The sequence below is a fragment of the Saimiri boliviensis genome, chromosome 14 (assembly GCF_048565385.1).
Source record: "Saimiri boliviensis isolate mSaiBol1 chromosome 14, mSaiBol1.pri, whole genome shotgun sequence".
Taxonomy (NCBI): Eukaryota; Metazoa; Chordata; class Mammalia; order Primates; family Cebidae; genus Saimiri; species Saimiri boliviensis.
The window spans coordinates 44,832,732-44,860,532 of record NC_133462.1 but is presented as its reverse complement, the minus strand read 5'-3'; the positions used below and the strand labels follow the sequence as shown (position 1 = coordinate 44,860,532).

The window sequence follows — 27,801 nt, the reverse complement described above, 5'->3', positions numbered from 1 at the left end:
GCGCGATCTCAGCTCACTGCAGCCTCCACCTCCCGGGTTCAAACGATTCTCCTGCCTCAGCTTCCCTAGTAGCCCAATACCATGCCCAGCTAATTTTTGTATTTTTAGTAGAGATGGGTTTCACCATGCTGATCAGGCTGGTCTTGAACTTCCAACCTCGGGTGATGGCTGAGGCTGAGGAAGCAGGAGAATCGCTTAAAACCAGAAGGCGGAGGTTGCAGTGAGCTGAGACCGAGACACTCACCTCCAGCCTGGGCAAAAGAGTAAAACTGGTCTCAAAAAAAGAGGTGGGGTCTGGCTCTGTTCCCCAGGCTGCTGGAGCACAGTGGTGCAATCATGGCTCACTGCAGCCTCAAACTCCTGGGATCAAGCCATCCTCCTTCCTCAGCCTCCCAAGTAGCTGGGACTACAGGCACACCACAGCCCACTGACTTTCTTTTTTGTAGAGATGGGATCTCCCTATCTTGCCCAGTGAGGTCTCCAACTCCTGGGCTGAAGCCAACCTCCTGTCTCGGCCTCCCAAAGTGTTGAGATGACAGGCAGGAGTCACCATGCCCGGCCCCTTTTTAAAATGAAAAGAACATTTAGTTCGTCACCTCGCTGAAGACGCGGCATGACTCGGGTTGCAGAACCTCGGGATGGGGGTGGGCGGACCTCCACGGGGCACCCCTCCTCCTCCAGAATCGGCACTTTCTGGGTGTCTCCCTCGGGGTGGGGAGGCCTCTTGCTGTCCCGGGGTCCGCTGCGGGAAACCCCTGGTGTTCTGGGGAGGCCCCACCAGGCTGATCAAGGAGCACTGCTGAGCGAGTCCACTGTGGTTGTGATTGTACAACTGTGTGAGCTCTCATCTGTCAAAGGAGGTTAGTTCCATCTGTCCAGAGGACACAACAGGACCAGGCCCGGGAGGCTTTTAGGGGCCCATGAAAATGCCTTCCTGTCTTCCTCCCTCCTACCTCCTCCTTCATCTGTTCCTCCTTCTTCCTTCCCTCCCTCCCTCCTTCCCCCTCCTTTCCTTCCTACCCCTCCCTCCCTCCTCCTCTCCCCCCTCCCTCCCTCCTCTCTTCCCTCCCTCCCCCTCCCTCCCTCCTTTCCTCTCTCCTCCCTCCCCCTCCCTCCCTCCTCTCCTCTCCTCCCTCCTTTCCTCCCTCCACCTCTCTCCCTCCTGTCCCCCCTTCCTCCCTCCTCTCCCCCTCCCTCCCTCCCTCCCTCCCTCCTTTCCTCCATCCCCCTCCCTCCCTCCTCTCCCCCTCCTTTCCTCTCTCCTTTCCTCCCTCCTCCTCCCTCCCTCCTCCCCTCCCTCCCTCCTCTCCTCCCTCCCCCTTTCCTTCCTCCCCCTCCCTCCCTCTCCCTCCCTCCTCTCCTCCCTCCTCTCACCCCTCTCCCCCTCCCTCCCTCCTCTCCTCCCTCCCTCCTTCCCCCTCCTTTCCTTCCTCCCCCTCCCTCCCTCCTCCTCTCCCCCCTCCCTCCCCCCTCCCTCCCCCCTCCCTCCCTCCTTTCCTCTCTCCTCCCTCCCCCTCCCTCCCTCCTCTCCTCCCTCCCTCATTTCCCCCTCCCCTCCCTCCCGCCTCTCCTCTCCTCCCTCCTTTCCTCCCTCCACCTCTCTCCCTCCTGTCCCCCCTCCCTCCCTCCTTTCCTCCCTCCCCCTCCCTCCCTCCTCTCCTCCCTCCCCCCTTTCCTCCCTCCCTTCTTCCCTCCCCCTCCCCCCTCCTCCCTCCTGTCCCCCCTCTCCCCCTCCCTCCCTCCTCTCCCCCTCCCTCCCTCCTCTCCCCCCTCCCCCTCCCTCCCTCCTCTCCCCCCTCCCCCTCCCTCCCTCCTCTCCCCCTCCCCCTCCCTCCCTCCTCTCCCCCCTCCCTCCCTCCCTTCTCCTTCCTTTTTCTTTCTCCCCTCCCCTCCCCCTCCTTCCTTTCCCTCTCTTTCTTTTTCTTTCTCTCCCTTCCCTCCCTCCTCTCTTTCCCCCTTTCTCCCTTTCTTTATGTGTATTTTTGACACAGTCTCGCTCTGTCACCCAGGCTGGAGTGCAGTGGCGCTTTCTCGGCTCACCGCAACCTCCACCTCCCAGGTTCACGTGTTCTCCTGCCTCAGCCTCCCGAGTAGCTGGGACTACGGGCACCCATTACTATGCCCGGTTGATATTTGCATTTTTAGTAGAGACGGGGTTTCACCATGTTGACCAGGTTGGTCTCGATCTCTTGACCTCCTGATCCACCCGCCTCAGCCTCCCAAAGTGCTGGGATTACAGGTGTGAGCCACCATGCCCAGCCAAACATATTTTAATTCCTTTTAAAATCAGGGCCAGGCACTGTGGGGGTCACACCTGTTATCCTAACACTTTGGGAGGCTGAGGCAGAAAGATCACTTGAGCCCACGAGTTGCCAAGACCAGCCTGGGACACATAGTGAGACCCCATCTCAAAACAAAAAACAAACAAAAAGCCAGGCGTGGTGGCAGGCACTTGTATTTCAGTACTGGGGAGGCCCAGACAGGAGGATGGCTTGAGCCCAGGAGGTGGAGGCCGCAGAGACCCAAGACTGCAGCCTTGGTCTGTGCTCCAGGATGGAAGACAAAGTGAGACCCTGCCTCCGAGGAAAAAAAATTAAAGCAGAAGAAAAACAATGAACAATCACAGTTTTCCCAGGAACGGTAATAAGACTGAATGCATAATAACAGACTAGCCTCCACGATCCTTTTTTTTAATGGAGAAAAAGACTCAGGATGGCAAAAGCGTTTGGCCCTGGGAGCCCGGTCCTGCCTGGCTGGCAGCTGGTGTTCTCTGGGCCCCTCAACCTCCCAGCAGGTGCCCGCGGAGTGACGAGGGGAGGCCCCTTTCCGGAGGCCGGGGACGGTCCCGAGGGGAGGGCTGCCCGGGAGGAGCCAGGTCAAATGAGCCCACGGAGCCGCCCCCACGCCTGGGACTCCTCAGCACCCGGCGGCCTGAGTGTGGCACGGCCCCTCCTGACCTCAGCGACCCCCAGGGCAGGGCAGAACGCCGGGTCCCAGGCCGGTCCGAGGCCTCTCCGCCCTGGCAGAGACGGGCAAGAAATTCAGCAGCCACTCCACGCTCCTGTCCTGGCCCGGGCCTGACCCTGTCAGGGAGGCCTGGGCAGAGAGGGGCACAGACCTGGGCACAGGCACCTGCAGCTAGGGCTGAGTCAGGGCAGGCCCAGGGCGGGGGCAGAACCCGGGGAAGCAACAAACCGGGGAAGGGGCGTGAGGCTCTGCGAAGGCTGAGGGGCTGTGGCTTTCCCCCTCCTCTTCCTCCTCCTCCTCCTTCCCCCCTTCCTCTTTCTTCCCCCTCCTCCCCCTCCTCCCCCTCCTCTTCCTCCCTCTCCTCCGTCCCCTCCTCCCCCCCTTCCTCTTTCTTCCTTCTCCTTATGATTTTGAGACGAGGGCTTGCTCTGTCCCCATGCTGGAGCGCAGCAGCACAATCATGACTGCAGCCTCTACCTCCTGGGCTCAAGCGATCCTCCTACCTCAGCCTCCCACGAAGCAGCTGGAACCAGAGGCGCACGTCACCACACCCAGCTAATTTTTATGTTTTGTGAAGCCGGGGTCTCGATGTGTTGCCCAGCCTGGTCTTCAACCCCTGGCCTCAGGCAATCCTCCCGCCTCGGCCTCCCACAGCCGAGGGATCACAGGTGGGACCCTCCCCCCACTGGCCCGGCTGGCCCTGAGCTCTATTTTTCTCTTGGCAGGCGCCATTCTCCTCCAAGTCCGGTGCCCCAGGCCCCCTCTGCCCTCCTCTGCCCCCTCTGCCCCCCTCCCCGCAGCCTCCCCGGTGCTTGGATGGCGCTTTGTCCCGGGCCGGCGCTCCCTCAGCTGGGAGCTGCTCCTTCCCATTCCTTGCCCGGCCCAGCCTGGCAGACGGCAGGTGCTCCATAAAGCCCCAGGCCGAGTGGGGTGGGGTCCCCATCTCACAGGTGAGGAAACTGAGGCTCAGGAGGCCTGGCAGGCGCCAGGGAGCCCAGCCCAGGCGAAGGCATTTCCTCCCGGCCCAGGGCGCCTCGGGGTCCTGGGGCAGCTGCTGGGGCCGCCAAAGGGTGGCCTCGTGTGTGGCGGTGGCAGCTGGGGCTCAGGCCGTGGGGGAGGGCGGGCAGGAGGCAGCAGCTGGCGTCTGGCTGGGGGCCAGGTGGAGCCCCTGCCGGTGGGGGGGGGTTGCTGGGTCCCCTCTCTGGTCCCCCTCTGCCTCTCTCCGCTGGCCTCCGTCTCTGTCTCTGTCTCTTTCCCTTCCCCCATCTCTCTGTCTCTTTTTGTCTTGTTCTCTGCCTCTGTCAATGTCTCTATGTCTCTGTGTCTCTGTCTCCGTCTCTGTGTCTGTCTCCCTCTCTCTCTCTCTGTTTCTCTACCTGTCTCTGTCTCTCTTTGCCTCTCTGTCTGTTTCTCTGTCACTGGCTCTTTGTCTCTCTGTCTCTATCTCTCTGTCTCTGTCTGTCTCTCTCTCCCCTCCTCACAGGGCCTCCCCTGACTGGCCCTGGTAGGGGTTGGGTGCGCCGCTACACCCTCTCTTCGAGGGCTGCCACCCCGCCCCACCCCCTGTTGTCTGCACCCCTGGGTCAGCCAGTGCCTCTGAGCCTGCCCTATGGTCTCTGCCCCCGGGGAGAGGCCCAGGAGCCCCTCACGGGCCGGACACCCTGTGCCACGCGCCTCCACTTCCCAGGTGCAGGTGTCTGCAGGGACCTTGTGGGCGCTGCGCTCGGGGACCACAGGGCAGAGGTGTCAGCCCCTCGGGGCTCCCAGCCAGATGTGGAGGGAGAATTTCGAAGGAATCATCTACAGGCATCCAAAACTCTGCCCGCAGAGGCCGGAGGAATCCCGGCTAGGGGAGCAGGCAGGACAGGGCCATGAGATGAGAGTCCCTCCCAGGGCCGCCCCTAGACACATTCCCAGATCACACAGGGAACCTGGCCCAGTCGCCCCTACCCGGTGGTCCCGGGGAGGGCAGCTGGGAGGGCCTGTGTGTGTACTGGGGGGCGGGGCAGGAGCCGAGGAGCTGGGACTACCCCCCCAAGACTCCCCTTTCCGGGATCTACACCCCTGATCCCCCCCGCCAGGATACCCACCCCACCAACCCTCACAGACAACAGAATCCACACGCTGCAGAAACCTCCGCTGGGGCTGCGGCTTAATCACTTCCTGATTTGCATCTTTGCATATTAATGACAGCAGAGCAGCTAATTTTGGCACTTTTTTTTTTTTTTTTTTTTTTTTTTTTTGAGAAGGAGTTTCGCTCTTGTTACCCAGGCTGGAGTGCAATGGCGCGATCTCGGCTCACCGCAACCTCCGCCTCCTGGGTTCAGGCAATTCTCCTGCCTCAGCCTCCTGAGTAGCTGGGATTACAGGCACGCGCCACCATGCCCAGCTAATTTTTTGTATTTTTAGTAGAGACGGGGTTTCACCTTGTTGACCAGGATGGTCTCGATCTCTCGACCTCGTCGGCCCATGGTTTTAAAGGTGCAGTGGTCTCTGAAACCACTGAGGCAGGGAGGGGTGAGGACCAGGGCCCTCCTCACCCAGCTGGGGGGTGCTGGCCCGAAGGTTACAGGTTGCAGAGTCTCTGCCTCTGGGAGCTGCAATCCCAGGTACCTGGGAGGTGAGGCAAGAGAATCACTTGATCCCAGGAAGCAGAGGTTGCAGTGAGCCAAGATCGTACTACGGCATTCCAGCCTGTGCGACAGAGTGAAACTGTCGGCCGGGCGGGGTGGCTCACGCCTGTAATCCTAGCACTTTGGGAGGCCGAGGTGGGTGGATCACCTGAGGTCATGAGTTCAAGACCAGCCTGACCATCATGGTGAAAGCCCGTCATAAAAAAAAAAAAAAAAAAAAAGGCCGGGCGCGGTGGCTCAAGCCTGTAATCCCAGCACTTTGGGAGGCCGAGACGGGTGGATCACAAGGTCGAGAGATCGAGACCATCCTGGTCAACATAGTGAAACCCCGTCTCTACTAAAAATACAAAAAATTAGCTGGGCATGGTGGCACGTGCCTGTAATCTCAGCTACTCAGGAGGCTGAGGCAGGAGAATTGCCTGAACCCAGGAGGCGGAGGTTGCGGTGAGCCGAGATCGCACCATTGCACTCCAGCCTGGGTAACGAGAGCAAAACTCCGTCTCAAAAAAAAAAAAAAAAAAAAAGAGGCCAGGCGTGGTGGCTCACTCCTGTAATCCCAGCACTTTGGGAGGCCGAGGTGGGTGGATCACGAGGTCGAGAGATCGAGACCATCCTGGTCAACATGGTGAAACCCCATCTCTATTAAAGATACAAAACATTAGCTGGGCATGGTGGCGCGTGCCTGTAATCCCAGCTACTCAGGAGGCTGAGGCAGGAGAATTGCCTGAACCCAGGAGGCGGAGGTTGCGGTGAGCCGAGGTCGCGCCATTGCACTCCAGCCTGGGCAACAAGAGTGAAACTCCGTCTCAAAATAAAAAAAAGAAAGAAACTCTGTCTCAAAAATAAATAAATAAATAGATGAATAAATAAATTTTTGTAGGACAGGAGTCTTGCTATGTTGCTCAGGCTGGTCTCGAACTCCTGGGCTTAAATGAGCCTCCTGTCTCAGCCTCCAAAAGTGCTGGTATTACAGGTGTGAGCCACCACACCCGGCCTTTCCCACACTTGCATTTGGGTTTCAATACTGCCACTGGCCGGGGTAACCGGGATTCTGAAATTTTCTCCATCTGGCGCCATCCTGAGAATCCCATATTTGGAAAGTTGTGAATTCAAGATTGGAATATCTTTTTTTTTTTTTGAGACGGGGTTTTGCTCTTGTTACCCACGCTGGAGTGCAATGGCACAATCTCGGCTCACCGCAACCTCCGCCCCCGGGTTCAAGCAATTCTCCTGCCTCAGCCTCCCTAGCAGCTGGTACTACAGGCGTGCGCCACCATGCCCAGCTAATTTTTGTATTTTTAGTAGAGACGGGGTTTCACCATGTTGACCAGGATGGTCTCGATCTCTTGACCTCGTGATCCACCCGCCTCGGCCTCCCAAAGTGCTGGGATTACAGGCTTGAGCCACCACGCCCAGCCTCGGAATATCTTTAAACCTTTGGATTTTACCCATTGAAGTTGAGGATGGTTAAGATTATATACTGGCCAAGAATACCTTTTTTTTTTTTTCCTGAGAGCAGTTTCACTTTTTTCACCCAGGCTGGAGCGCAGTGGCATGATCTCGGCTCACTGCAGCCTCCACCTCCCCGGTTCAAGAGGTTCTCCTGCCTCAGCCTCCTGGGTAGCTGGGACTACACATGCGAGCCACCACGCATCTGTGAGATGGGGTTTGGGTATGTTGGTCAGGCTGGTCTCGAACTCCTGACCTCAAGTAATCCACCCGCCTCGGCCTCCCAAAGTGCTGGGATTACAGGCATGAGCCACCGCGCCCGGCAGCCTGTGTCTTCAGTTCCTCTCGCTGGGAGGTGGGGAAACCGAGGCCCAGAGCACGAGGCTGGTGCTGACGGCCCCCCAGGGTCCGCCCCAGACTCGTCCTCTCCCAGTGTGCTTGGGTGTGGTGCAGTGGGGTTGGGGGGTGCTCGCTGATCCTGGGGTTCACTCGAGCGCACGTGCTGCCACCTGGTGGCCATTGAGGTGAGGCCCCGGGTCCTCCCCTCCCCCCCTCCGCATCGGAGCCTCCACGCCGCGGACCCCACTCTGCACTGGGGGAGGTGAGCTCAGGAAGGCCTCGGCCCCACTCGGGACGCCAGGGGTGTGGGACACGGAGCTTCGCCAGACTCCCCCAGACTCGGCGTGCGCCCTGGGAAGAATGGAAGGAGCGGAAGGAGGAGAAAATAGGGGTCCCGCGGTGCGTGTCCTTCTGCTGCTGGCCCTGTCCGGTCCCCTTCTCACCCCTGCGCGACGCCCAGACCAAGGGAGGCGGGACTGGGACCCCCTTTCCCGGACGGGGCTGGGGCTGCAGTGGGGCCGGCATCCAGCAGGGCGCGCCCGAAGCCCAGAAACCCTCGGGCGGGCGCTCCCGGTGCGCGCGCTCCCACGTGCACCCGCCGCTCCCCTCCCCGAGTGCCCCGGAGGCCCAGGCAGTTTTGCCAGGCCGTTTTGTTGGGTGCGAGTTTTTTTTTTTTTTTTTTTTTTTGAGAAGGAGTTTCGCTCTTGTTACCCAGGCTGGAGTGCAATGGCGCGATCTCGGCTCACCGCAACCTCCGCCTCCTGGGTTCAGGCAATTCTCCTGCCTCAGCCTCCTGAGTAGCTGGGATTACAGGCACGCGCCACCATGCCCAGCTAATTTTTTGTATTTTTAGTAGAGGTGGGGTTTCACTACGTTGACCAGGATGGTCTCGATCTCTAGACCTTGTGATCCACCCGCCTCGGCCTCCCAAAGTGCTGGGATTACAGGCTTGAGCCACCGCTCCCGGCGTTTCGTTGTTTTGTTGAGAGGGAGTCTCGCTCTGTGGCCCAGGCTGGAGGGCAGTGGCACAATCTCAGCTAACTGCAACCTCCACCTCCCGGGTTCAAGCGATTCTCCTGCCTCAGCCTCCCAAGGAGCTGGGATTACAGGCGCGCACCACTAAGCCTGGCTAATTTTTGTATTTTTAGTAGAGTCTGGTTTCTCCGTGTTGCCCAGGCTGGCCTCGAACACCCGACCTCAGGTGATCCGCCCACCTCGGCCTCCCACAGTGCTTGGACGTGTGCTCGGGTATTCGCATAGGATCAGCCATGTTTACACCCATGTGTGCATGGCAGACGCGTTGGCATGCTGCTACATCTGAGACATGCTTCTGTTTTTGTGCACCTGCACTTACGTGCCAGGAATTTTCACACGTACACACGTTCATGCGTGGCCTGCTGTGTCTGCACATGTGTGCCCTGGTAAACACGTGTCTGTGTGTGTGTTTTTATTTTTATTTTTTTAGAGACGGGATCTCGCTATGTTGCCCAGGCTGCAGTGCAGGGACTATTCACAGGCGCGATCCCACTACAGATCAGCACGGGAGTTTTGACCTGCTCCGTCTCCAACCTTACGCAACCTGGTGGTCCTCCGCTCCTAAGAGGTCACCATAGTGATGCCAGACTTAGCACGGACACCTCATCAGCACAGCGCACTACAGCCCAGAACTCCGGGGCTGAAGTCATTCTCCAGCCTCAGCCTCCCTGGGCACGCACTACTACGCCCAGCCCTTTTTTGGGGGGTGGGGGGTGGGGGTGGGGAAGAGTTTCACTCTTATTGGCCAGGCTGGAGTGCAGTGGTGTGATCTTGGCTCACTGCAACCTCTGCCTCCCGGGTTCAAGTGATTCCTCAGCCTTCTGAGCAGCTGGAATGACAGGCATCCACCACCACAGCTGGCTAATTTTTGTATTTTTAGTAGAGACGGGGATCACCACGTTGGCCAGGGTGGTCTTGAACTCCTGACATCAGGTGATCCGCCCGCCTCGGCCTCCTGCAGTGCTGGGATGACGGGCGTGAGCCGCAGTGTCCGGCTGTGTTTGCGGGTTCTGGGGAGCTTGTGCATGTCCACACAGGTACCTGTGTGTGTGCGCATGGGGGCACACTCAGCCACAGCCCATGCCCAGATCCCCAAGTGCAGTGGCACCTGATGGTCGGGGTCCCAGCAGGACACCCCTGAGTCACACCCCACATACCCCAGGCCCTCCCACAGCCCTGCTGCCCCAAACATCCCAACACCAGGATCCGACTCCTGCAGCCCGAGGGTCCAGGTCACCGGCAGCTGGCCTCTCCCTGGTCTCCCCCGAACCCCGCCTCCTAGCTCCCCACTGCATCTCCGCCCCTCCAGCCGCTGCAGCCTCCGGGCACCGGGCACCTTATTCCTGCCACAGGTCCCCAGTCAGCCCTAGCCGCTGCCTGTGCGGAGCGACGCAGAGGGGAGCTCTTAGGAGGCAGGGCCATGTGTGGGGTCCACGCTGCACCCTGATCTCCGGCACCCAGCGGGCACGCAGTCACCAGCTCAGAAGCCCAGCGGTCCTCCAGCCACGCTCAGCAGCACCCGTCATAATGGGAACTCCAGGCTCAGCTCCCACAACCCAGCCGTCGCCAGCTGGCCCCTGCCAGAGCTTCCCCCATCAGAGACCCTCCTGACACTCACCCACCCCTTCCTCTCCACTGGTCTGGCTGGATGAGCCGGCTGCCTCCCTCCTCACCGGTCTCTCTAGTCTCTCTCCACCTGGCGAACTCCTACTCATCCTGCAGGGCCCTGCACTACTGGACCCTCTTCTAGGATCCCTACCCTGGTCCTGGTGGGTGAATGGACCAGAGGCTACCTTGGAGAGCAGACGAGCTGCCAGCTCCCAGGCTCCCCGCCCTCCTGGCTGAACCTGGGTGGTGGCTACTGTGTCTCGCTTCCAAGCCGAAGCGGTGGACAGCAGCCCAACGGTGGTTCGTCAATGGCAGACTGCCAGGGAGGGGTGAACGCTGAACGCCCATTGCCTGGCATCCCGAGGCCGTGTCACCATAGCAGTGGGGCCCCCCCAACCCTCCCTCCCTCCCTCCCTCCCTCCCTCCCTCCCTCTCTCTGTCCCTCCCTTCTTCCCTTCACCCCTCCCTCCCTCTGTCCCTCTGTCACTCCCTGGCCCTGGCCACCCCCACCGCCCCCAGGGGCCATCTCCTTGGCAACGGTGGCCACAAGGTCGTCTGCTGGATCAATCTCCTGTCACCCCTGCAGCCCCCGACCCCGGACCCGGAAGGTGACACGGAAGTGGGGTCAGGCCTGGCTTCCCAGTGTGAGTAGGACAGGGGGTGGTTGGGACTCGCAGTGGGTGACAGGTCCCAGGTGGGAGCGTCGGCCGGGCCAGAGGTCCGGCGAGCCCTGGGCCGCACACTGACCCTGACCCTCCCCGTGCCTCAGTTTCCCTCGAGGTACAGCCTCTCTGATGTCCGGACTCTGGGCCCAGTCCAGGCGAGTCCTTTGGAGAACCCAGTCCATGGGAGACACAGTCCCTGCGCTGACAATGCGGCCCTCATCCCAATTTACACACCCAGGAGATGACAATGGCTTCAGGCCACCGGGCCGGGCAGTAGTCAGAGCTGGGGACCAGCCAGAAAACTCACCCTTAGAGCTCCTGGGCAGTCCACCATTGCTGCTTCTAGAAGATTCCACCAGGGCCGTTTCTGGAAGCTTCCATTCTTCCTTCTCTGAGCAGCTCCCCATTCCAGCTACCAGGGCAGAAGAAAGGAGGTGCCCGGCCTTGGGTTTTGGGGAGCAGATGGGCAGGCTAAGCAGGGAGAGAGGACCCTGCAGGCACACGGCGGCCCGGGGCAGGCTGGTGGGCCGGGCTCTGGAGGGCTCTTCGTGCTAAAGACGTTTGTACGGATTCTGGGACAGGTAGCCTAGGGGAGGCAGGGGGCCTTGGGGGGGCAGAGGCCAGACAGGGTGGGCTTAGCTCAGGCGGCTCCCTTCCTTCCCCAAGCCTCAGTTTCCCCATCCGGGCAATGGGAGAAGACACAGACAGGGAAAGGGTTTGCCCTCGGCCTCCTGGGACCCCGGTTTCCGACTGCGGCCCCCGCAGCTCAGAGAGGTCAGGCTGCCTGCCCAGGGCCACACAGCCTGGAGCTGGGGTTCGAGCCCGCGGCGTGGACCCTGCCAAGCCCGTCCCAGCCTCACGACCCTCTCTCCGCGCCGGCCCGGGCGGGGCCGCTGGCCCTTTAAGAGCCTCGTTTCGGCGCCGCCTCGGGGTTATCGATCGCAGCCTTGGAAACGCGATTAGCTGATCCCGGCTGGGAACCGCGGCCTGGTGGGGGCCGCGTGGGCGGGGCGGGGGGCGCGTTCCCGGGGGGCGTCCGGGGGCCGCGGGGCCCTGCGCTACCTGGACAGGGAACCAGGGCCCCCCCGTTTTGTGGGTTTGGAAATTGAGGCGCAGAGAGAGGACAATGCCCTCCCGCGAAGCCGCAGACCCCGGAAGACTGGCTGACCTGCCCAGCTGCACTTATTGAGCGCCTACTGTGTGCCGGGCATGCGCGGGGCACGTTCATCCAATCAGCGTTTCCGATAAAAATAGAACCACGGGCCGGGCGCGGGGGGGGGGGGGGGGTGCTCACGTGTCATCCCAGCACTTTGGGAGGCCGAGGCAGGCGGATCACCTGAGACCAGGAGTTCGAGACCAGCTTGGCCAACAGGGTGCAACTCGCCGGGAGGCTGAGGCAGAAGGATCGCTTGAACCCGGGAGGCGTAGGCTGCAGTGAGCCGAGAGGGCTCCTCACTGGCTCCTGCTGTGCCTCCAAGCCTCTGTGCGCGTTCAATCTGATCCTCACCCCAACACTTAGAGTGGCAGAGGCCCTGATCACGTGGTACAGATGGGGAAACCGAGGCCGGAGCTCATACAAGCCAGAGGGGCTCCTGGCTCGCTCCTGGGAGCCTCCCTAGTGGGATCACCATAGAAGGAAGGGAATGGACGGGTTGTGGACGGAGCTGGGGACCAGCCCCTCCATTCCCCATGACTGCTTCTGCACCCCCAAAGGCCCGGGGTGCTAAAGCAGCCCCAGCCTGGAGTTCGGAGGAAAGGCTGGGCCGGAGGATGGGTGAGGCCGGGGGGAGGCCCCTCCACCTCCTACTTCTCAGCCTCTGCAGAAAGCCCCTGGCCCAAAAGCATGAGTGGGGTGCTCATGGGCAGTGCCCAGGACTGGCTTCCCTCCCACTCTGTGGCTCTTTGCTCCCACATGAGACCCTGTGCCCATGGGGTTGGGCGGTGGGCAAGCACACATTCATTGCACACCTACTGTGTGCCAGGCCTTGAACCGGCCCTCAATTGTGGCTCAGTAGGAGCTGATTCCAGCTTCCACCCACATTCACCCCGAAGCATCCCAGAGACCCAGTCGCAATGGCCCCACTGCCAATGTTTGTTGATTGACCCAATGACAGTATTTGGCAACAGCAGAAGATTAAATCCAAACCACTTAGACTGGACTTCCTTTGGGTCTGGATGACGCTCCCAGCCCCATCGTCCCGGATAACCTCTATTCTTCCATCTTCCCTAACACTGTGGAGCACCGACTGTGTGCACCAATAGCGTCTTCATCCTCCCAGCAGCCTGTGAGGCAGGGAATTTTACTGCCTGGTCTACAGAGGAGGAAACTGAGGACCTAGGAGGTGGAGGGCCTTGTCTGAGGCCGCAGAGCCTAGAAGATGAGATTCTAAACCCAGATCCATCTTTTTTTCTTTTTTTTTTTTCAGAGTCTCGCTCTGTTGCCCAGGCTGGAGTGCAGTGGCACCATCTCAGCTCACTGCAACCTCCATCTCCTGGGTTCAAGTGATTCTCCCGTCTCAGTCTCCCTAGTAGCTGGGGTTACAGGCGCCCACCACCACACCCAGCTAATTTTTAAATTTTTAGTAAAATCGGGGTTTCACCATGTTGGCCAGGCTGGTCTGGAACTCCTGATCTCAGGTGATCGTCCTGCCTCGGCCTCCCAAAGTGCTGGGATTACAGGCGTGAGCCACCACGCCCGGCCTCACCCATCTGTGTCTGAACCTCAGGCTGCCTCTTAGGAAAGGGGCCTGGGCATGTATTTCTGAGGCTCTGAACGGGAGGCACAGAGCCCCTGGAAGGACCCGGGCTTTCCCCAGAGCTTTGAAGAGGAGCCGGAAGGCCAAGACCCACCCTGCAGGTTCCAGGCAGGAGGGCGGGATGTGGCTGGCCTGAGCTACAACCACACAGTGCTGCCTGGGACCGCTTCAGTAGGGACGAGCTGGGGGAAGACCCCACCATGGACAGGAGGCCAGGGGAGGAGGGAGCTCAGGAGAGGAATGTCAGGGAGGCCACACTTAGGGGTCGAGGCAGGAGATTCCTTCTGCTGGAGAGGGTTGCCAGGGCATCTCAGCCTCCGGGGGCCAGAGCAGGGAGGGGGGACCCCCCGAGTCTCCCCTCAGCACCCCCAAAGCCGGCCATCCCGAAGGACGAGCCTATGTGCCCAGCCTCTTCCAGCCCGGCCTCTCCTGTCTCCTTCTCTCCCTCATCTCTCTCTGTCCCTCTCTGCCACTGTCTCCCTCCCTCTCTCCATCTTTCTGTCTCTCTCCACGTCTCTGTCTCTTCCTTTCTTCATCTTTCTCTCCATTCATCTCCATCTGTGTCTCTCCCCCACTGTCATCTCTCTCCATCTCTGTGTCTCTCTTCTATCTCTGCCGCCATCTCTCTGTCTCTCTCTCCATCTCTTGTACCCCGTCTCCATGTCTGTCTCTTCCTCTTCCTTCATCTCTGTCTCCTCGCCCCCTCCTCGTCCCCCGTCCCTCTCTGTCTCTGTCCCCGTCTGTCTCGTCTCTCCAGCTCTCTCCGTGCTGCCATCCCTGCCTCTGCCCCCCCCGCCCCCGTCTCCCAGCTCCCCGGCCCCTCCCTGCCCGCCCTCAGCCCTGGCCTCTCCAGGTGCCCCCTGCCCTCCTGTGAAGGGCCTCATGGGGGTGGGGGCATCATACCCGATGGCCCCGGTGGGTCTTGTGCTGGGAAACAGAGACTCAGGAAACTCCTGGGCGCCACAATTCCACCCTGTCCCCCAACCCGAGCAGGCCGCATGGCCTTGGCCGGCCGCTGCCCTCTGTGGGCCCTGCCCTGCCCTTGACATCTGGGAGCGTTCGTGTCTGGCCCGGTCCCCTGAGCCTGGACTCCCTGAGAGCCCAGCAACCATCACGGGCAAACACCCTGCGCCAACCAGGACCAGCCCCTCAGCCCTCACTCACTTCCGCCAGATCCGTGCAGAGATCCCCCATCTGCTGGGGAAACTGAGGCACAGGCAAGGCAGCGGTGCCGGAGGAGGGCTAAAGGCTGCTGGCGCCTGGACGTCCCTCCTGTGGTCTTCGGGGTGTGGCGATGCCTCAGGCCAGGGGCCGGGGCTGGGACCGCCTCCCCCATGGTGCACCCCCCAGCACTCCCACGCTGGCTCCCCGCCGTCTTCCCAGCCTGGGTGACAGCACGGGCAGAGAGGGGCTCAGCCTGCACCTCCCGGCCGGAAGCATCACCTTGAGCGTGAAGGGGCCAGGCGCGTGGTCAGGGTGACTTCCCGCTGGACAGAAGGGGAAAGCGAGGCCGGGCTCTGCAGGAGGCTTCGGTCCGAGGCACGCCTCAGTGCACTTTGCCAAAGCCAACTCCACGCCCGCCCGACCCAGCGGGGACCCCGCCAGGCTCTCACTGCCCTCCGGTGCTTCAGGGCGGAGAAGGACGGGCGTTCAACAAGAGGACCCCTAAATACAGCAGTCTAGCCCAGGGTGGGGCCGGCGGGTGGAGACAGCAACTCCCTCAAGGCAGCTGACAAGGGCCCAGCATGGCGGGTTGGGGTGGGCTGGAGTCAAGGAGGGCTTCCTGGAGGAGGGGACACTTGAGCAGTGGCCTGAGGTGAGCAGGAGCCCAGAGAGTGGGTGGCAATCCTGGTACAGGGAGGAGCCGGACAGCCGCCGCCCTGAGGCCGGAACCAGGCCCTGGGGAAGGAAGATGAGATGCTGGGCCGGGCCACACAGGGCCCTGTGGGCTGCGCTGAGGACGGGTGTCCTTTTCTGTGGTGCGCCCAGGAGGCTGTTGTGAACAGAGTCATGATTCGTTTTCGTGTGTTTGTTTGTTTGTTTTGAGACGGAGTCTCGCTCTGTCACCCAGGCCGAGTGGAGTAGCACCATCTCCGCTCACTGCAACCTCCGCCTCCTGGGTTCAAGTGATTCTCCTGCCTCAGCCTCCGGAGTCACTGGGACTACAGGGGCATGCCACCGCACCCAGCTAATTTTTTGTATTTTTAGTAGAGACAGGGACTCACCATCTTGGCCAGGCTGGTCTTGAACTCGTGACCTCGTGATCCACCCTCCTCGGCCTCACAGAGTGCTCGGATTACACGCGTGAGCCACCACGCCTCCCCCCTTTTTTTAGAGGTAGAGTCTTCCAAATTAGCTGGGCATGTTGGCTCGCACCTGTAGTCCCTGCTACTAAGGAGGCTGAGGCAGGAGAATCGCTTGAACCTGGGAAGCGGAGGTTGCAGGGAGGTGAGATCCTACCACTGCACTCCAGCCTGGGTGACAGGGCAAGACTCATTCTTTTTTTTTTTTTTTTTTTTTTTTTTAGACGGAGTTTCGCTCTTGTTACCCAGGCTGGAGTGCAATGGCACGATCTCGGCTCACCGCAACCTCCACCTCCTGGGTTCAGGCAATTCTCCTACGTCAGCCTCCTGAGTAGCTGGGATTACAGGCACGTGCCACCATGCCCAGCTAATTTTTAGTATTTTTAGTAGAGACGGGGTTTCACCATGTTGACCAGGATGGTCTCGATCTCTTGACCTCGTGATCCACCTGCCTCGGCCTCCCAAAGTGCTGGGATTACAGGCTTGAGCCACCGCGCCCGGCCAAGACTCATTCTTAAAAAAAACAAAAAAACAAAACAAAACATTAAAAAGAGAGAGAGGGAGAGAGAGAAAGAGAGAGGGAGAGAGAGAGAGGTCTTGCTATGTCGCCCAGGCTGGTCTTGAGCTCCTGGACTCGAGTGAGCCCCCCGTGTTGGCCTCCCAAAGCTCTGGGTGCCCTTGTGGCCCAGGCTGGAGTACAGTGGTGCGATCTCGGCTCACTGCAGCCTCTGCTTCTTGGGTTGAAGCGATTCTCCTGCCTCAGCCCACGGAGTAGCTGGGATTACAGGTGCGCACCACCACGCCTGGCTAATTTTTGTATTTTTAGTAGAGATGGGGTTTCACCATGTTGGCCAGGCTGGTCTCCAACTCCTGACCTCAGGTGATCCTCCTGCCTCAGCCTCCCAAAGTGCTGGGATTGCACGTGTGAGCTGCTGTGCCTGGCCCTAAAGTCATGTTTTTTTCAGCCACCAGCCCTGGTGGCTTCCAGGGAACAGATGTTGGGGGCAGGTGGGGAGGCTTGAAGGCTGGGTTGAGGCTGTCCAGGCCCCGCAGATGATCTCTGCCAGGAGACAGTGTCAGAGATGGCGAGACAGAGAGAGACAGGCAAGGCTTCCGTTCCTGCCCAGCCCCTGTGACCCCGGGGGGCAGCCGGACGGCCGGGCAGGGGTCTGGGGACCGGGCGTGCAGGGCAGTGGCCATGGCCCTGCCGGCCCCTCCGCAGCAGTAATTAAGGGCTCCTGGCGTCCCCGCGGCGTGATGTATGTGCACCTTAACTAATCATTTATTAGGTCACTGATGGTTCGTCAATATTAATTCATTTATTTAAACAACTCAGCTCTGTAATGAAGATGTCGCCTGAGAGGGAGGCTAGTTGGTGGCGGGGCCAGGAGTGCAGGAAGGGGGCTCAGATTTGGGTCTCGGGGTGGTCTCAAGAAACGTGGGCCGGGCATGGTAGTACACGCCTGTGATCCCAGCCCTCCAGCCCTTTGGGAGGTCGAGGCCGGAGGAGGACATGAGCCCAGAACAGTCTGGGCAACATCGAGACCCCGTCTCTAACAACAACAACAAAAAAAACAAAACTGTTTTTAATACAGGCCAGGGGCAGGGGCTTACATCTGTCATCCCAGCACGTTGGGAGGCCGAGGTGGGTGGATCACACGAAGCCAGGAGTTTGAGGCCAGACTGGTCAACATGATGAAACCCCGTCTCTTTATTTATTTATTTATTTTAGAGACAGCGTTTCACTGTGTTGGCCAGGCTGGTCTCGAACGCCCGACCTCAGGTAATCCACCCACCTTGGCCTCCCAAAGTGCTGGGATTACAGACGTGAGCCACTTCGCCTGGCCTGAAACCCAATCTCAACTAAAAATACCAAAATCAGCCGGGCATGGTGGTGGGCACCTGTAGTCCCAGCTACTCAGGATTGAGGCAGAACAATCGCTTGAACCCGGGAGGCGGAGGTTGCAGTGAGCCGAGATTATGCCACTGCACTCCAGCCTGGGCAACAGTGTGAGACTATCTCAAAAATAAAAAAATTAAAAATAAATAAATTAATTTAAAATACCAAAAAATTTTTAGCTGGGCGTGGTAGGGTGTGCCTGTGGTCCCAGCTACTGGGGAGGCTGAGATGGAAGCTCACTTGAACCTGGGAGGTGGAGGCTGCAGTGAGCCAGGACTGCACCACAGCTCTCCAGCCTGGGCAGCACAGCAAGACCCTGCATCCAAAATAATAATAATAATAATAATAATGCCTGTGATCCCAGGGCTTTGGGAGGCCAAGGCAGGCAGATCACTTGAGGTTAGGAGTTTGGGACCAGCCTGGCCAACATGGCGAAACCCTATCTATACTAAAAATACAAAAAGTAGCCAGGCATGGTGACGGGTGCCTGTAGTCCCAGCTACTTGGAGGCAGAAGAATCGCTTGAACCTGGGAGGCGGAGGTTGCAGTGAGCCGAGATCAGGCCACTGAGATCCCACAGCCTGGGCAACAGAGTAGGACTCTGTCTCAAAAACATAAAAATGAAAGTAAGCATAATAAATAAATAAATAAATGAATAATCAGATGACAGCTGTACCCTGCTCAAGAATTGTCCATGGCTCCCCAGTGCCCTGAAGAGAAAACCCACACTCACCCGACCTGGCTGGCCTCTGTGGCTCCGGCTTCGCTCACTCTCCACGCGCCGTCTCCCTCTGCCCACGGCTGCTCCCGGAACCTTCCCAGCTCCTTCCCGACAGGGCCTCTGCCCTCGCTGTGCCCTCGCCTGGGAGCTGCCCTTCCGAATCTCCTTCCGGCTCCCTGGGGTCTCAGCATCAGGGTCATCTCCCCCGGGAGCGCCTTCTCCAGCCTCCCAGATCCCAGCACCCATCACCTCCCCACCACCCGAGACCGTTTGGTTTCCCTCCAAGACCTTCCTGGTGATTCACGAGTCGAGCTGTCTATCGTGTTTTTCAGACCTCACCTTGGTCTGTCTCAGAGCAGGTGGCTCCCAGCAGTCACTGCCCTCGCCGCAGGTGTCTGTGGGGCCCCGGGTTTTGGCTCCTGGCCCCCTGCCCCCCACTCATTTCAGCGCAGCTGCAGCTGACTGTTCCCTGCAGGCTCAGGGTGCTGCCTCCGATTCTCTGGGTTTTCGTTTGTTTATTTTGAGACAGGTCTTGCGCAGTCTCCCAGACTGGAGTGCAGTGATGCAATCATGGCTCACTGCAGCCTCCACCTCCCTGGCCCAAGTGATCCTCCTGCCTCAGCCTCCCGAGTGCTAGGACCACAGGTGCACTGCACCACCCCCAGCTGATTTTTAAATTTTTTGTAGCGATGGCAGAGTGGGGGAGGTCCTCACTATGTTGCCCAGGCTGGTCTCGAACTCCTGGCCTCAAGTGATCCTCCTGCCTTGGCCTCCCAATATCCAGGCTTGTTTTTTTTTGAGACAGAGTCTTGCTCTGTCTCCCAGGCCGAAGTGCAGTGGCGCGATCTTGGCTCACTATAACCTCCGCCTCCCCAGTTCAAGCCCATCTCCTGCCTCAGCCTCCTGAGTAGGTGGGATTGCAGCCACCTGCCACCACACCTGCTAATTTGTGTATTTTTAGGAGAGACGGGGTTTCATCATGTTGGCCAGACTGGTCTCGAACTCCTGACCTCAGGTGATCCGCCCGCCTTGGCCTCCCAAAGTGCTGGGAGCCACCACACCTGGCCACCGCCCATTTTATACATGAGGAAACTGAGGGGCAGCAGTCAGCAGGCACTGATAATAATATAAGGCTCAGCGTGGTGGCTCACGCCTGTAATCCCAGCACTTGGGGAGGTTGAGGCGGGTGGATCACCTGAGGCCAGGAGTTCAAGCCCAGACTGGCCATCACGGTTAAACCCCGTCTTTACTTAAAATACAAAAATTAGGCCGGGCGCGGTGGCTCAAGCCTATAATCCCAGCACTTTGGGAGGCCGAGGCGGGTGGATCACGAGGTCAAGAGATCGAGACCATCCTGGTCAACATGGTGAAACCCCTCCTCTACTAAAAATACAAAAACATTAGCTGGGCGTGGTGGCGGTGCCTGTAATCCCAGCTACTCAGGAGGCTGAGGCAGGAGAATTGCCTGAACCCAGGAGGTGAAGGTTGACGGTGAGCCGAGATCGCGCCATTGCACTCCAGCCTGGGTAACCAGAGCGAAACTCCGTCTCAAAAAAAAATAAAAATAAAAATAAAAAAATTAGCCGGGAGGGGTGGCAGGTGCCTGTAGTCCCAGCTGAGGGAGGCTGAGGCAGGAGAATTGCTTGAACCTGAGAGGCAGAGGCTGCAGTGAGCCGAGATCGCGCCACTGCACTCCAGCCTGGGCAACAGAGCAAGACTCTGTCTCCGTAACAAAATAATAATAAAATAGTAAAATTAATAATGAGGCCATGTGTGGTAGCTCACACCTGTAATCCCAGCACTTTGGGGGCCTGAGGCAGGAGGATCGCTTGAACCCAGGAGTTAGAGGCCAGCCTGGACAGCATAGGGAGACCCCTCGTCTCTAATAATACAAAAAAATTAGCCAGGCACGCCTCTGGAGTCCCAGGTACTCTGAGGCGGAGGGATCACCTGAGCCCGGAGGGTCGAGGCTGCAGTGAGCTATGACTGCACCACTGCCCGCCAGCCTGGGTAACAGAGCGAGACCATGTCTTAAAATAATAATAAAATGATAAGGGTAAAACCTGACTACAGGGCTGTCATGTGAACTGTGTCACTCATTCATTCATTCATTCAGACGCCAGCATGGTCTGAGCCTCTCTGTGCACAGACCCCCACCTTGGGGGAATTGGAGGCTGAGTGGATGCATCCTGGGCATGGTCCGGAGACAGCTGGACACCGGCATTCCCGGCTCTGTGGGGTTAGGGTGGGATCAGAGCGGAAGACTCAAGATTGGGGACCAGGGGCAGAGAAGCTGAGGGCTTGCCCTGGGGGGATGGGAAGGGCTGCGGGGAGTGGGGCCTGGAGGATGAGTGGGGGGACATCGGCTAAGGGGAGCAGGAAGGAACCTCTGGCAGAGACACCAGCATGTGCAAAGCCTGGGAGATGTGAAGGGGCCGCCCTAGAGACTCCTCCGGGCTGGAGTGCAGCGGCTGGATCTCAGCTTCCTGCAGCCCCGACCTCCCGGCTCCAGTGATGCTCCCGCTTCAGCCTCCTGAGTAGCTGGGATTACAGGCACGTGCCACCACACCCGGCTAATTTTGTATTTATAGTAGAGATGGGGTATCTCCGTGTTGGTCAGGCTGGTCTTGAACTTCTGACCTCACGTGAGCTGCTCACCTTGGCCTCCCAAAGTTCTGGGGTTGGACGGGCACAGTGGCTCACGCCTGTAATCTCAGCATTTTGGGAGGCCGAGGTGGGCGGATCACCTGAGGTCAGGAGTTTGAGACCAGCCTGATCAACACAGTGAAACCCCATCTCTAAAATAAATAATAAAGTGCTGGGATTACACGTGTGAGCCACCTTGCCCAGTGCAGGGTAATTTCTTAATTTTTTGTAGAGATGGGGTCTCACTATGTTGCTGATCTTGAGCTCCTGGCCTCAAGGGATGGTTCTGCCTCGGCCTCCCAAAGTTCTAGTTACGGATTCTGAGCTCCGGAGGGCCCTGGGGAGCCACACAGGGTTTCAAGCAGGTGGAGGGAGGGGCCCCAACTGATCTCAAGAGCGGTCGCTGCACTGAGTTCCAGTGGGAGCATTCGGGATTCCATGAGCAAGCTCTGGTTTGGCAAGCATGGATTGAGCACCTACTGTGTGCCAGTCTTCGGCCTCAGCCCTAGAGGCGAGATCACACGAAGGCTGGTGGGCACGCAGGAGGCCAGTCCCAGGCTCTCAAGTCTGGGACTTCCCTGCCTGTCTGCACTGGTGGAAACTGCTGAAGCCGTCAGGGGCTGGGAGCCGGCTCTTGGTGACCCGACAGCGTGGGATGGGCCAGTGTGGGTTCCATCCCAGGCTGGACACCGGGCAGTCCCCAGAGGAAGTATCCCCAAGTCTGGGGTGGCCCTCGTGCGTGGGCAGAACCTCTCAGCCACTCTGATAGTGCTTAAGGCGGGCGGTCAGGGCATTAAAGTTAACTTCCTCTTAAACAGACTTAATTAGTGTTCTCCAGTCCCACATAAATTAATCGTGGCCGGCCACGGAGGCTGAAACGCCCGATCGATGGGACGACTCAGCAACGGCCGGGAATTCTCCATCTCATCCGTCACCACAGCCCCCGCTGATAACGGCTCATGGCTTTATCTTCTCCAACCCGGAAGGCGGCCACAGGGGTCTGGATGGGTACTGGCTGCCCTCTGAGCCTCAGTTTCCACATCTACAGGATGGGATCGTGCTCCCATGTGAGCAAACTGGCATAGGGCCTGGAAAACAGCTAATGATAACAGCTTGGCCAGGTGCAGTGGCTCACACCTGCAAGCCCGGCACCATGGGAGGCTGAGGTGGGAGTATCCCCCGAGCCTGGGAGTTGGAAACCAGCCTGGGCAACAGAGTGAGACCCGCTGAACAAAACGTTTAAAAAACAGTTAGCTGAGCATGGTGGTGCATTCCTATAGTCCCAGCTACTCAGGAGGCTAAGGTGGGAGGATCACTTGAAGCCAGGAGTCTGAGACCAGCCTGGACAACATAGCAAGACCCCACCTCCACAAAAAAAATTAAAAAATAATTAGCAGAACATGGTGGCGCATGCCTGTAGTCCCAGCCACTCTGGACGCTGAGGTGGGAGGACCACTTGAGTCCAGAGAGAGAGGCTGCAGTGAGCCGTGATCGCACCACTGCACACCAGCCTGGGTGACGGAGTGAGACTCTGTCTCAAAAACAAAACAAACGAACAAGAAAAATAGTATAACGACCACCGCGTTGGGTCATGTGACTGATGCCAGTGCTAACAATCAACTAATTTATTTACTTATTTTTTGAGACAAAGTCTCACTCTTGCCCCCAGGCTGGAGTGCAGCAGCACGATCTCAGCTCACTATAACCTCCGCCTCCCGGGTTCGAGCGATTCTCATGCCTTAGCCTCCCGAGTAGCTGGTATTACAGGCATCTGGCACCACACCTGGCTAATTTTTGTATTTGTAGTAGAGAATGAGTTTTTCCATGTTGGCCAGACTGGTCTCAAACTCCTGACCTCAGGCGATCTGCCTGCCTTGGCCTCCCAAAGTGTTAGGAATACAGGCGTGAGCCACCACGCCCAGCCTATTTTTAAATTAAATTATTTTTAATTTTATTTTTTTTAAAGAGACAGGGTTTCACCATGTTGGCCTTGATGGTCTCGATCTCTTTACCTCATGATCCACCTGCCTTGGCCTCCCAAAGTGCTGGGATTATAGGCATGAGCCACCGCCCCCGGCCTAAATTAAATTTTTTTGAGACGGTCTTGCTCCGCCACCCAGGTAGGAGGGCAGTGGTGCAATCCCGGCTCACTGCAGCCTCAACCTCCTGGGTTCAAGAGATCCTCCCACCTCTCAGCTTCCTCAGCTACAGGTGTGTGCCACCACGCCCAGCTAATTTTTGTATTTTTTGGTACAGACGGGATTTTACCATGTTGGCCAGGCTGGTCTTGAACTCCCGTCCTTAAGCAATCCATCTGCCTGGGCTGCCCAGAGTGCTGGGATTCCAGGCGTGAGCCACCTCACCCGGGCTGTATCATTTACTTTAAGACCCACAAGGGGCTTGCAAGGCTCTCCATTCATCTCCCCTTTTCCAGCATTGAGAGACTCGTGAGAGGTCCCACCGCCGGTAAATGGCTTTGTCTGGATTTGAATCCAGTAAAGAGCCCCAGAACCCCTTGCTTTAAGGGTCTGGGATTTTGTGGTTAAGGGCTGTGTACCTCCTGTGGTAGAGATGGCATACCTGCCATGTCTCACCCAGGCAGGGACGCAGGAGAGGCTGAGACCCCCCCCTCCCCGGAAGGCCCTGCACCCCAGTCTTCAGGTATCCATGGACTTGAATGTAGGGGCAGGGGGGATTCTAGGAGGTGCCGGGGGCAGGCAGTTCACGGGGGGCACCTCTGGATGAGCCCAGCCATCTGACGTTCATGCCCCTGAGGTCTGGAGGCCCTCCCTCTGAGTGGGACCAAAACCCACATTCCCGAATGTCTACACAAAGCTTTTTAAAAAATTTTAAACTCAGGGCTCAGACCTGATACACAAGGCTCTTGAATCCCTGCTGTGCACCAACCCCTGCGCAGAGGCTGCAGGCAGTGTGGTGATCACACTGGACATGACCTGTTCTCGTCGAAAAGAAAAACAAATGAATGTCTAATTAGAATACCATGGATGGGCAGGGCGAGGTGGCTCACACCTGTGATCCCAGCACATTGGGAGGCCAAGGTGGACGGATCACCTGAGGTCAGGAGTTCAAGACCAGCCTGACAAACATGGTGAAACCCCATCTCTACTAAAAATACAAAAATTAGCCAGGCGTGGTGGTGATGTGCACCTGTAATCCCAGCTACTTGGGAGGCTGAGGCGGGAGAATCGCTTGAACCTCAGAGGTGGAGGTTGCAGTGAGCCGAGATCACGCCACAGCACTGCAGCCTGGGTGACAAGAGTGAAACTCTGTCAAAAAAAAAAAAAAAAAAAAAATGGCGACGCCGGGCGCGGTGGCTCAAGCCTGTAATCCCAGCACTTTGGGAGGCCGAGGTGGGTGGTCACGAGATCAAGAGATCGAGACCATCCTGGTCAACATGGTGAAACCCCGTCTCTACTAAACATACAAAAAATTAGCTGGGCATGGTGGCGTGTGCCTGTAATCCCAGCTACTTAGGAGGCTGAGGCAGGAGCACTGCCTGAACCCGGGAGGCGGAGGTTGCGGTGAGCCGAGATCGCGCCCGCCATTGCACTCCAGCCTGGGCAACAAGAGCGAAACTCCGTCTCAAAAAAAAAAAAAAAAAAAAAATTCATTTCTGGGATCACCTGGAGGGCAGGAGGGGAGACAGGAGGAGGTCTGGGAGCAGCGTCCCAGCTGGAAACGAGGGTGCTGTGAAAGCCTGCAGAGACAGGCAGCAGACGCCGGACTAGGAACAGACGTTTTTGTTTTTTGTTTGGAGACAGGGTCTCACCGTGTCTCCCAGGCTGGACTGCAGTGGCACAAGCACAGCCCACTGTGCCAGCCTCGACCTCCTAGACCCAAGAGATCCTCCCACCTCAGCCTCCACAGGAGCCGGGACCACAGGTACACGTCACCAGTCCTAACTGATTTTTTTTTTTTTCTTTTTCTTTTGGCCCTTCTCCGGATTGTAATGTTTTTTTGTTTTTAAACAGAGTCTCACTGTATTACCCAGGCTGGAGTGTCATGGTGCAATCTTGGCTCACTGCAACCTCCACCTCCTGGGTTCAAGTGATTCTCCTGCCTCAGCCTCCCTACTACAGACGTGTGCCACCACGCCCGGCTAATTTTTGTTTTGTTTTGTAGAGACAGGGTTTCACCATGTTGGGCAGGATGGTGTCCATCTCTCGACTTCATGATCCTCCCACCGGAGCCTCCCAACGTGTTGAGATTACAGGCGTGAGCCACCGCGCCAGACAGACAGGGGGCATTCCTTTTCTTTTTTGAGAGGGAGTCTCACTCTGTGGCCCAGGCTGGAGTGCAGTGGCGTGATCTCGGCTCTGCAACCTCTGCCTCCCGGGTTCAAGCGATTCTCCTGCCTCAGCCTCCTGAGTAGCTGGGACTACAGGTGCCTGCCACCAAGCCCTAATTTGTTGTATTTTTAGCAGAGACTGTGTTTCATTGTGTTAGCTAGCATGGTCTCGATCTCCTGACCTCGGCCTCCCAAAGTGCTAGGATTACAGCCCCAACAGACAGGGGGCATTTGTTTCTGGAGCCGCCTGGTAGGATGGAGGTTGGCAGTTTGAGGACGATTTTGTATGAGTTGGGAAATTGATCATCTGGGTGAGGCTGAACCCGGGCTCTCTAAACATTCTAGAGGCAGCCAGACCCGAGTTCAGACCCTCTGTGGGCCTCGGACAAGCCGCTTGGCTTCTCAGAGCCTGAGTTTCCCCATATGTGAGACAGGTGATTTGCGGCGAGGGTGAAGTAGGGTGTAGTTCCAAACCAGCAAGTCAGGGGCTGGGTGGCGAGAATGAAATTAGTCCGGGCCGGGCGAGGTGGCTCACGCCTGTAATCCCAGCACTTTGGGAGGCCGAGGCGGGTGGATCACAAGGTCCAGAGATCGAGACCATCCTGGTCAACATGGTGAAACCCCGTCTCTACTAAAAATACAAAAAATCAGCTGGGCATGGTGCTGCGTGCCTGTAATCCCAGCTACTCAGGAGGCTGAGGCAGGAGAATTGCCTGAACCCAGGAGGCGGAGGTTGCGGTGAGCCGAGATCGCGCCATTGCACTCCAGCCTGGGTAACAAGAGCGAAACTCCATCTCAAAAAAAAAAAAAAAAAAAAAAAAGTCCGTGTCCAATGAACCACCGCCGCGGTCCACACCCCTGCCCGGCTAGGCCCTCGGCTCCTGCACGGACAGGCCGGCTGACTTCGTTGTGTGTCGCTTCTCCGGAGCCTGGACGTGGAACGGAGGGAGGAAGGTCGCAAAAGTCCTCTTTCCTCCAGGGGACCGGGCGCCACGCCCCCGAGACAGCAGGCCACACGCAGACCACGCCCCTCCACAAACCCACGCCCACAACATCAGCCCCTATACCAAAGCCACGCCTTCCTACCGCGCCCTCCACAAAGCCACGCCCACACCAGCCCCTACACCAAAGCCACGCCCTCCCACCACGCCCTCCACAAAGCCACGCCCACCAACCATCGCCGTAAGCCAGCCACAAGCAGGCCACACCCCTCCATAAAAGCCACGCCCACGTTCTCGGCCCCTAGACCAAAACCAGGCCGGCTCACCACGCCCTCCACTGAAGCCACGCCCATCTACCCCGCCCCCCGCAAAGCCCCGCCCATGCGCCCCTCCCCTCGTCAGTTGCTCCCTGATGAGGCCACGCCCCACCCACTCGGTTCCACTCTCTGAACTCCAGTGAATGCTTGAGCGGGTCTTCTCGTCTTTGCGTCTCAGTTTCCCCAACACTGAAGGGGCCACAGCTTACTTTCGTGCCCCTGTCTGAGCTGGGAACAGACCCTCACCGGCTCGGAGGAAGACTTCGTCTCCAGCCTGGCCTCCATCTCCGCGCCTCTTGCACTCCCCAGGGACGGGGAGCTCACCCCCTCCCAGAGCCCTGGAGTGGAGGTTTAATTCCTGTCAGGCTGGGGCCCAGGGATGGGTCTAGGGGAGGCACTTCTGAGAAGAGGTGGAAACGGTTCTCAGAAACCCCGAGACCCTGAGGGACTCTTTCCCTTCTCAGAAATGCTCCCCCCGCCCCAGACTCTGGAAGACGCCTGGGCCAGAAAGCTAGGCTGGCCGCTGGCAGGGGGCTTGGACTGGCCCCTGTGGAGCCCCCGCCCCAGGCTGCTGGGAATGTCCCGCGTCTCCAGCCGTGACCTCCACCCCAGGCCATTGTCTCCTGCCACGTGCCTGTCCCCAAGGGGTCCCCAGGCTCCCCACCTGCTGCCATCCACCTGCTGTGCCCTCTGTCCCTCCCCACACAGGGCAGGGGCCACTGTGACCTGAAGACCATCCTTCCCACCAACTGGGCCACGCTGGACACAGGGGTCTCCCCAGAGTGGATCTTCCCCCAAAACAGAATCAGCTGCCCTCAGCCCAGGAATACACCCCACCCTGCAATCCTGCAGCCCCAGGGCAGACTCTGGATTGACCAGCTGCTGGTGGCCCCTGATGGGGGTCTCACCCAGGGCCCTGCCAGGAGGAGAGAAGCTCATCCTCAGTCAGGTGTTAACTCACCTGAGCCCCTCACTTGTCTCAGGTCCGTGAGAAGGAAGGGGGCCTTGGACAGCTGGTGTCCAAAATGCAGGGGAGCCCTCCTGTCAGGAAGAGACAGAAACCATGATCTGTGCCTGCCTCGAAAATCCAGGCAGCCCTTCTGGAATGAGCCGGAGCCTCTGCGTGTGGAGAGGCCTGGGAGGTCCCCAGCCTGGTGCCCGGCTACCCCTTTGCCTAAGCTGTCCCAGTTCAGAGGTCCCCACTGCACCCCG

The 27,801-nt window shown here is 58.7% G+C and overlaps 1 long non-coding RNA gene across 5 annotated transcripts in view; it reads right to left on the bottom strand.

The window, feature by feature from the left end:
* Positions 1 to 7,983: 7,983 nt before the first annotated feature.
* The window catches only part of LOC141581050 (uncharacterized), a 57,184-nt gene continuing 37,366 nt past the window's right edge, over positions 7,984 to 27,801 (bottom strand). For 3 of the 5 annotated variants that reach the window (XR_012513488.1, XR_012513489.1, XR_012513492.1), the window contains 3 exons: positions 14,617 to 27,630; positions 11,004 to 11,108; positions 7,984 to 9,464 (listed from right to left, as the gene is read on the bottom strand). This is a non-coding gene — a long non-coding RNA (uncharacterized LOC141581050). The remainder of the gene's footprint in view (positions 9,465 to 11,003; positions 11,109 to 14,616; positions 27,631 to 27,801) is intronic. The other 2 variants (XR_012513491.1, XR_012513490.1) reach the window with 2 other exon arrangements.